Below are 9,255 nucleotides of genomic sequence, written 5' to 3'. Positions count from 1 at the left end.
TAAATGGTTGTAACCTTTTGTGTTGCTAATTATTAAGTTTTCTTTTCGCGTTCTATTAAATTATTATCTTTTTTATTTTTCCCACTGTTCCTATCTTAGCTCAATACATTTTCTATGTTTATACAAATTCCATTACGATTTGAGAGCTAGAAATAAAAAAAACTAATAGTTTCAAATGTGCTTTGTAAACTTTTGCTGGAATAAGGTTTATATATATATATATATATATATATATATATATATATATATATATATCTTTTAATTATAGTATTTCCTAAAAAATAGCATGTAAAAGGAACATGATGAACAAGTACGTTGCAACATGCAAATAAAATTTATGCGAAACTAAGAAAAAATTGAGAAATGAATGGTTGGACATATAAATAAAGACTAAAAGTGAAAGGTGTAATTTAGGATTTTGGGAACCAATCAATAAATCATAGAGGAAAATATAATTAGAAAAATTAGAAACCAAATTTAAAAGATTAAATATTAAAATCTTTCACGAAAAACACCCGTCTAGCTGAATCCACTGTGAAAAATTTCCCCCACTCTATATCTGTGCCTAAATCAAAACGCGGATTCCATGAACAAAGCTTCTTTCTTAGAACTGCACGCCTGTGGAACTCTATTCCGTCTGCCTGATTCCCTCCGAACTACAACTAGGATGTCTTCAAGTCTAATGTTAACAAATTCCTAATGAACCGCCCCCTTAAGTAAACACTCCATCAAATCTCCACACTAACGTAATGTACTTTCAATAACCCTTATCCCTGAGTGGCTTCCGGGCCTTGATAAGTGGTGATCACTGTGGTAAAAAAAAAAAAAAGAATAGAAAATTGTAGAAGTATCGTTTAAAAATAAGAAATACGAAAGTAGGAGACTTACTCAGATCGAATGTAATCGATAAAATAAACAAATAATAAATAAAATAAAATGATGACGAATGACGTGAGTCCAACCGCCTGATTGCTGAAAAAAGGGATTATTAATATAGTCATATATACATAACATATGTATTTTGGTGGCTTAAGAATAGCTATTTTTCAAATATTTTTAAATAGTATAATGTTTAAACTTTTCCAAATGGTTACAAAAGAATTGTAACACATAATGAAATACACGATATGATGTTCTTATTTTATATTTTGTTGTCTTGATCTTTGCAAAAGAATATATATATATATATATATATATATATATATATATATATATATATATATATATATATATATATATATATATATACAACTCATCAATTTCATAAAATTTCTCAATAATTTTATGACGGTTTATCATGGGAAAATGCTTAGAAGTTTCTAGAATGTTGAGGAATATGCAATAGCGTTGTGAGACTGGATCTCACCCCGTAATAGACTCGTCCAGATCCTATATAATCAGCTCCTAAGGCTGGTACGATGGAGCGAGATCTCAACGGATATTGTACCTCTAGGAGCGAGATCTTACTGATACTTTCAACTACCACTATTCTCTTTATCTTTCTTTATATCCTTGTACCTTTCCTTAGTATACACACACACACACACACACACACACACACACACACACACACACACACATATATATATACGCAGTTTCTTGACTTTTTTGTACAAGCATTTAAAATTGTCGTATATTCTTGAAAATTCAGTATGTTATTGCTATAAATCTTATAAGAGGACTGACCAATTTTTATGATTTTAGGTTCAAATGAACAGCTAAAGTAGGAATTGGAATGCACCCTACTAAAGTCTGATTGTCACAGATGTTAATTTGCAATCTAGACGTGAGGACATTTTAGAAGAAGGATATGCAATAAAATTCTGCTTGAAACTTGGTAAAATGCCACAGAAACATATGGAATACTTCAGGCTGCTTTTGGTCCAACTTGCATGAATCGAGCATCAATTACTGAGTAAGGTAAGCGATTCAAGGAAGGTAGGGAATTTGTTCGAGATGATTAGAAGTGTAGGAGGAGTGAGGAAGTCAGAACACCAGACGTGGATTAGCCAAATAAAGAATTTCATGGATAAGGATTGTCGTGTGTCTACAGAGAAAATAAGTGCAACGTTTGATGTAACTGTACACACAATTATTTCTCAGGAACTGAAGATGCAGAAGGTGCACCAGCGCACAACTCTATCTTTGTCACAGACATTTGTTTTTACCAAGATGGACATCAAGACAGTTCCTTACTCTTCCTATAGTCCAGACCTTGCTCCCTATGATTTTTTATTATTTCCTAAGCTCAAGGAAAACTTAGAGGCTGTCGTTATGAGAAAATTGAGATGACAGCTGTTACGAAGGCCACTGACACGCTCATACTAAAGAACTTCCATGGGGTCTTCCAGAAGTTGTTGGAACGGTATAACAGGTGAATTGCAACCGATGGAGATTACTTTGAGGGGGAACAGGGTTTCATGTATGTATCATAAATAAAAATGTCTATACAAAAGAAAATCTGTAAACTTATTGAAGGAATTTCGTATGCATATATATATATATATATATATATATATATATATATATATATATATATATATATATACTAGCAGAAGTACCCGTCGTTTACTGGGTTCAAAAACAGCCTACAGAAAATGGAATGTGATTGATGAAAGTATGATAGGTCATGAAAAGGACGGGGTTGTAAAGAGATAGGTTTTGATACTCAAAAATTTTACCCTAAGCAAAATATGATGAAAGTAAAGATAATTTTTGCGAAAATATATTTTTATATCAACTTTGTTTCCATTCGTAGCCAAGAGTGATCAACAAAATGATGTTTCCTTACAAAGAGAAAATGTTATATATATGTATATATATATATATATATATATATATATATAAATATATATATATATATATATATAATATATATATATATATATATATATATATATATATATATATATATATATATATATATACAATAAATGAATGTTACCATAGTCAATAAAAGTTACTTTTATGGTAGAAAAGCTCATTGGTTTGTATTTTTAAGTAGTTTGTAAAAAATTTTTTTTTTAATTCATGAACCGGTTTAAAAAAAATCAAAATGGCAGCGACTTTGAAATAGAGAGCCCCATTTTCAATTTGAAGAAGGGGCACCTGAGCATTCTGTGCTAACAATTTAAGAGAGTTCCGTCAACGTAAGGAATATTGATAAACATATTTTAATGTTTTCCGTTATTTTGTGATTGAGGAATATTCGATTTATAGCATGTGTAGCTTATATAAATATTGATTTAAGTAGTTATTGCCTCAAATTTCGTTTTAATTTCGGTTCGCTGAAATTATTTCAAGTAAAGAGCATTAAAAACTATTTGAAAACAAAAAAAACATGAACTCAACTTTTATTGACTATGGTAACATTTATTTCTTGCATATTTATTATTTCGGGTAGTCGTTTGTTGGCTTTTCTGCTAAACACTCTTACTAAATAATATCGACGAAATATCGAAAAACAAAGAAACAAAAACAGTTCTGAAAAATAATGAAGCTTTACTTACTTTAGTAAAATAATCCGAAACAGCAAAATGGGATATTAAAAAAGTAAACACGTAATTAGTTAGTTTTTTAAAGCAAAGAATCGATATAATATTAATAAGAAGAAAATGGCGCCCTTTTCAAGCAGAACAGCTTCGTTTCAGTTTTACAGTATTGAACGGTGTAGTATTGCGCCGTCGGATTCAGGGTTGTACTATTGTAATGTAAGGAACACGCAGAAAGGGTTTTAATCAACTGAATTCCTTCTAGTACACTGACAAAATGTTTTTAAAAAGACACGTAATCACGTGAGCAGGATTTTTCCTTCTTTTGACACGATAACAAGTAACGTTCTTATTTTTTATTATTTATCTATTTATCTATATTCGAAAGAGTGCCACGTGCAAGTTGAGAAAAAACAGAGTTATGCAAAATTTGTGTCGAGACCTGTCTAAAGTTTCGACTTTTTTTTGGCTTTCACTTTAATAAGAACGTGAATTTATGAGGTGAATTTATTCGACACAATATGATTCAACTCACAAAAATAAATAAAAGCTAACGTGAATTAAGATTAAAATTAAGGTGTTATTGTGGACCCCTTTTTAAAAAACCTTGTTAAACTTTGTGACATATTTACATTCTATGGAGGCCAGGCGCGAACAAACACTCCATAATTTTATTATACCATATTTCTTCAAACTGAAACATAATTATCAAAGTATACTTACGCAAATAGATATGAAAAGTCTTTGTTAAAGTTTGTCCAATATTTCCATGGAGTAGAGGCGCGAACGCAGACCCCACAATTTTATTATACCATCCCTATCTAAGATAAAACATACTTATCAAAGTATTATTATGTACATCTATATCAAAAACACTTGTAAACTTTTTTTTTTCATTTTTTATTTCTATACTTAGTTGACCAGGCAAGAACGCAGACCCCACAATTTTAATGAACCACCGTTCTGCCAGATCAAACATACCCATTCCTGATCATCGATACATCTTATATCATTATATGTAATCAGTTTTAAAAAATAGTCAACCATATAGGAGCCTATTCGTGACCAGACACACACACACACACACACACACACACACACACACACACACACACACACACACACACACACACACAAACGTTCAGTTTCATATTATATATATATGTATGCATATATATATATGGATATATTATATGTGTGTATAAAGAGAGAATGAATAGAAGTGCAGAAATAAATTGTTTTACAACATTATTTATTTATTGGTAAGGATCTTAGAATTCGTTCAACAATGATCCGGCGTACGATCTTTTCAGAGTCTACATTATTGTTATTTTTTGTATGTGCGCATTTAAAATCGCCTCATCAGCAACGTTTTTTGCCAAGTTCACGAAGAAAGGTTCAGTGAGAGCATCAACGTTTAACATTTTTTAAAACAACAAACATAAAAACAACGATATCCTCAATTGCAGACACTATAAATCACACCTCCTGAGTCATATGCTTACCCTTCATTTATTTATTTCTAACATGGTTTAATCTAGTTCCCCTATAACCTATATCTACATTTCATTGCACCACTTATTCTATTAACTTACTTTTACATAAACTGCTAAATCTACTAAACTGTTGCCTACGATAACGCTGTAACACTTTTAGACAACCCGTACTTACGATTCAAATTTCAGATGTTTGTTTTATCCACGGAATTTTTTTAATCTTATATTGCCTTATTTTAGTTAATTCCGTTTTGTTTCGATTTACGCTATTGTTTTTGTCAGCTTGTCTGTTTAAATGCTCTCCATTTATTATTATGTAGTACCTTTATATCTAATATAATTTTAGATATATTTTTATTTCCATTATTTGTATATATATATATATATATATATATATATATATATATATATATATATATATATATATATATGTACGTGTGTGTGTGTGTGTGAATGTGTGAATATGCACTCTGCATCTATTTATATATATTTGTGTATGCGTTTCTGTTGTAGTATTAAAATTGTCTGGGTATTATTATTTATATTTTAATTTTAATTTCATGTTCTTGCTTATTAGCTAAAAAATTACCAAATTTTTCTTCAATTTTTTCACTTTATCCTCAATGTCATAATCATAATTATAATTCTAGAATATTTTTAATGCAAATTTCTTAGCTCTAATCTTTAAGCATTACATATTAAATTTCTAATCTTTACCAAGTATTACCACTCGGCTGTCTAAGTAAAGATAAAACCAAAATGTAATAAGTCATCTGACGTACCTCTTCATAATACAGTATATCCATACAGTATGTCTGACTGGGGTAGCTTCCGTACATTTATATCAGATCTACTCCTGCGTTCAATGTTTGAAAAGAACGGGTCCTCTATAGTATAAGACCTAACTGGATAGGTAATTGTGGGTATAGACCGCTTCATACCTTCCAAAAAAATTTCCAGCAAAAAACAAACAGCCAGCCGTGGTTCTATCTAGAATGTGTTGTGCCATTGTGCACGGAAATCACTATTTCCATTACTTCCAACGTAATAGATATACTGAGACTAAAGCCGCTTTCAGAAGGTACAGCAAGCGCTGTAAAAGAGCAATACGGAACGTGAGAGACTTGTATGCTCAGTCCGTCAAGTCCAAAATAGCTGAGCAGCGGGTTGGTTCCCACCAGTTTTGGTAAATAACAAACAGGGTTCTAAACAGAAGCGTTTACTCTATCGCAATCATCATCACTAGACTTGAGATAATCTCATCAGCATCTGACAAAGCCAAACTCTTTGCCGAGAACTTTGCAGCTAATTCTACCCTATGCGATCAGGGCGGCCCCTCTCATATTTCCTCCTGTGTTCAGCAACACGCTATGCGACATACAAGTATCTATGCATGACGGCTCCATATTTTGACAAGTTTCTGGGTCTGACCTTCACTCCTGATTTTAAATGGCATATGCACATCAAATACGTTGCCAAGGACTCTGGAAATATGGTGGGGTTGTTCTTCCTCTCCAGTAGATATCTCATTGTGGATGCAATTGTCTACCTGTACAAGTACGTTCAAGGATGAAGTTCTGTTGTCACATCTGGGCAGGAGCTGTTAGACGCAGTTTACTCTGCCTTGACAGAGTTCAAAATAGACTTCATAGCCGAGTGGGGATGCCTTTTTCTCTTCTCTGCAACCTCTTTCCCACTGAAGATATTGTCTCTGCTTTATCGTTATTATCATGGCAAGTGTTCCCCTGAGATCTAATCTATGGTCCCCTTTCGCCAAACTTTCTAGCTGAAACCACTATCGATAATTTCCCCAACTCTTTATCTGTGCCTCAATCTAAACGTAGATTCCATGAACAAAGCTTATTTCTCAGAACTGCACACCTGTGGAACTCTCTTCCGTTAACTTGCTTTCCAGCTGAGTACAATACGGTCGTCTTCAAGTTCAACATAAGCAAGTTCTTAATGAGCCGTCCCCTTAAGTAATTCAATTTACCAAATTTCCACTATTAAGGATTACTGCGATATTGTCTCATTGACTGTACTGAGTGACCTCCGAGTCTTAATAAGTGGTGACTCCTTTTTAAAAAATGTATATTGAAGATTAAAAATTATATTTACATTATATTATTACCTTGAATATAAAATAATTCACATATATAAAAAGTGTCTGGTTTGTTCATTTTACTAATTGCAAATTATAATTTTTAAATAATGTTTTAATACTTGTTATTATTATTAACAGTTCTATAGTTATTTTTTCATTCAATTTCATCATTCGTTAATAATAAAATAGAAATGTAAAAATTCAATCTTAAATTATTATTGCTAGCCTAGCAACTAATTATACAAATAAATATAAAAATAATCTATCATCTTTATTACGAGTCTCGTCAGTTTACTATCCTCCAATGCCCGCGTGACAATTTGTGCTGGACCTATTTTCTCCGATTCTACGCCGAAGTCTGCCTAAATGTCTGAACCCTCCTCGTTTCCCAGCTTAATCCTTTCCCTATTAACACTTTCTCTTCTCTTTTCACCTCTTCATTTTCCTGTTTTTTTTATTTTGTTTTTGTCTTTATATTGTTTTTGTTGTTTTTTTTTTTTCTTATCGTATTGTTTTATTGGTTTATGATGTATTATTATTATTATTATTATTATTATTATTATTATTAATATTATTAATATTATTATTATTATTAATATTATTATTCATATAAATATTATTATTAATATTATTATTATTAATATTATTATTAATGTTATTATTATTTTTAATATTATTATTAATGCTATTAATATTATTATTAATATTAATAGTATTATTATTATTGTTATTATTATTATTATTATTATTATTATTATTATTATTCCTTTTTCTTTAATTTTCGTTTTTTTTTTTACTTATTTAAATGCCGTTAATTTATTTTATTTTTGATTATCGTGTAACTGTCCTCCTGATCAAGAACTGCTGTGAACTTTTTTTTCCAATTTTCATTACGAACTCTACATTTATATAAGCAGTATCGCCTGAAGAGGTCTCTAGTTACTTGTATCTGGCTGACTGAAACGTGGTCATGAATGTGTAGCAACATATACATGTTTATGTAAAGAACAAGGCGGATAGCCATTAGTCGCGTGCTCTCATGTAATGAATGAATGAATGCGTGAATGTAGGATTGACATGAAATTCTTAAAGATAAACTAAAATGACCGAAAAATGGGCTTAAATGACTTAAATAAATAAAAAGTAAATGACTTAAAATGACTTTAATGAACTTAAGGATGAATTGAATGACATTAAGAATGATCTTGGATGCTTAAAAGTAACTGGAATCCTTCAAAAATAACTTGAATGATCTGAAGAATGACTTGAATGGGTTTGAGACTGACTGGTTGTAAAGTGGGTGATCATTTTACATTAAATTAATACAGAAAAGTGATCCCCCACTTTATATCACAATAAGTACAACATGTAGTAAGAACATATACTACACTTTCATCTTGGTCAAAAGGCCAAGAAAAGGGTACTTATTTGCTCCCCTCCGAGCAAATTAGGCACAAGGCCGATTTTTAATGTGAGGAGTGAAGGGGAAATGGGGACCAACTTCCCGGGGAGTAGGGGAGCTGGATAGTGACAATTGGTATGAAGGGTTGGTAATTATTTGCTTCCCCACCGAGCAAATTAGGCACGAGGCCGATTTTTAATGTGAGGAGTGAAGGGGAAATGGGGACCAGCTCCTCGGGGAGTAGGGGAGCTGGATAGTGACAATTGGTATGAGGGGTTGCCCCTCCATTGACCAAGGTCTTATATGTGGGATTTCCCCCACATATAGTCTTTGCTTACAGTATCTGCCGGAACAAGAAAAACTTAAAAAGCTAAGAACAGCATCTATTAACAACAGACCTTTGATCTTAACCAAAAAGGCCAAGCACAAAAGTGTTACGGACAGACCGACCGATCGACCGACCAACCGACCGACGGGCAGACGGAGTGACTTATAGAGTCGCTTCCACGCGACTAAAATATATATCTTGCTCTACTTTGGTATTGAGAAACTTCTGTATAAACCTCGTTAAATTCATATGTTGTTTCACCTTCTAAAAATATTCACCTGGAATAAATCCAAGTAACTAAAGATAACATTTCATTGCTGTTATTCTTTTTGCAGGTCGAGTCCATCTCTTGCTGTTGGCTTTCATCTTGATGACGTCATGTCAAATGAATTGCGCGCTCTACTATTCAGGCCGAAAAGGATCCTTCCCGCGGT

At 32.0% G+C, this 9,255-nt stretch overlaps 1 long non-coding RNA gene across 1 annotated transcript in view; it reads left to right on the top strand.

Annotated features, from left to right (window-relative positions):
- The first annotated feature begins 9,225 nt into the window (after nucleotides 1-9,225).
- The window catches only part of LOC145274033 (uncharacterized), a 41,310-nt gene continuing 41,280 nt past the window's right edge, over nucleotides 9,226-9,255 (top strand). Inside the window, exon 1 of the long non-coding RNA XR_013866600.1 lies at nucleotides 9,226-9,255. This exon is cut by the window's right edge and continues 108 nt beyond it. This is a non-coding gene — a long non-coding RNA (uncharacterized LOC145274033).

This window comes from Euprymna scolopes, unplaced genomic scaffold (genome assembly GCF_053919585.1).
Source record: "Euprymna scolopes isolate OS-2025 unplaced genomic scaffold, ASM5391958v1 sca247, whole genome shotgun sequence".
NCBI lineage: Eukaryota > Metazoa > Mollusca > Cephalopoda > Sepiida > Sepiolidae > Euprymna > Euprymna scolopes.
The sequence above is the reverse complement of the archived record's forward strand: the minus strand, read 5'-3'. Positions and strand labels throughout refer to the sequence as shown.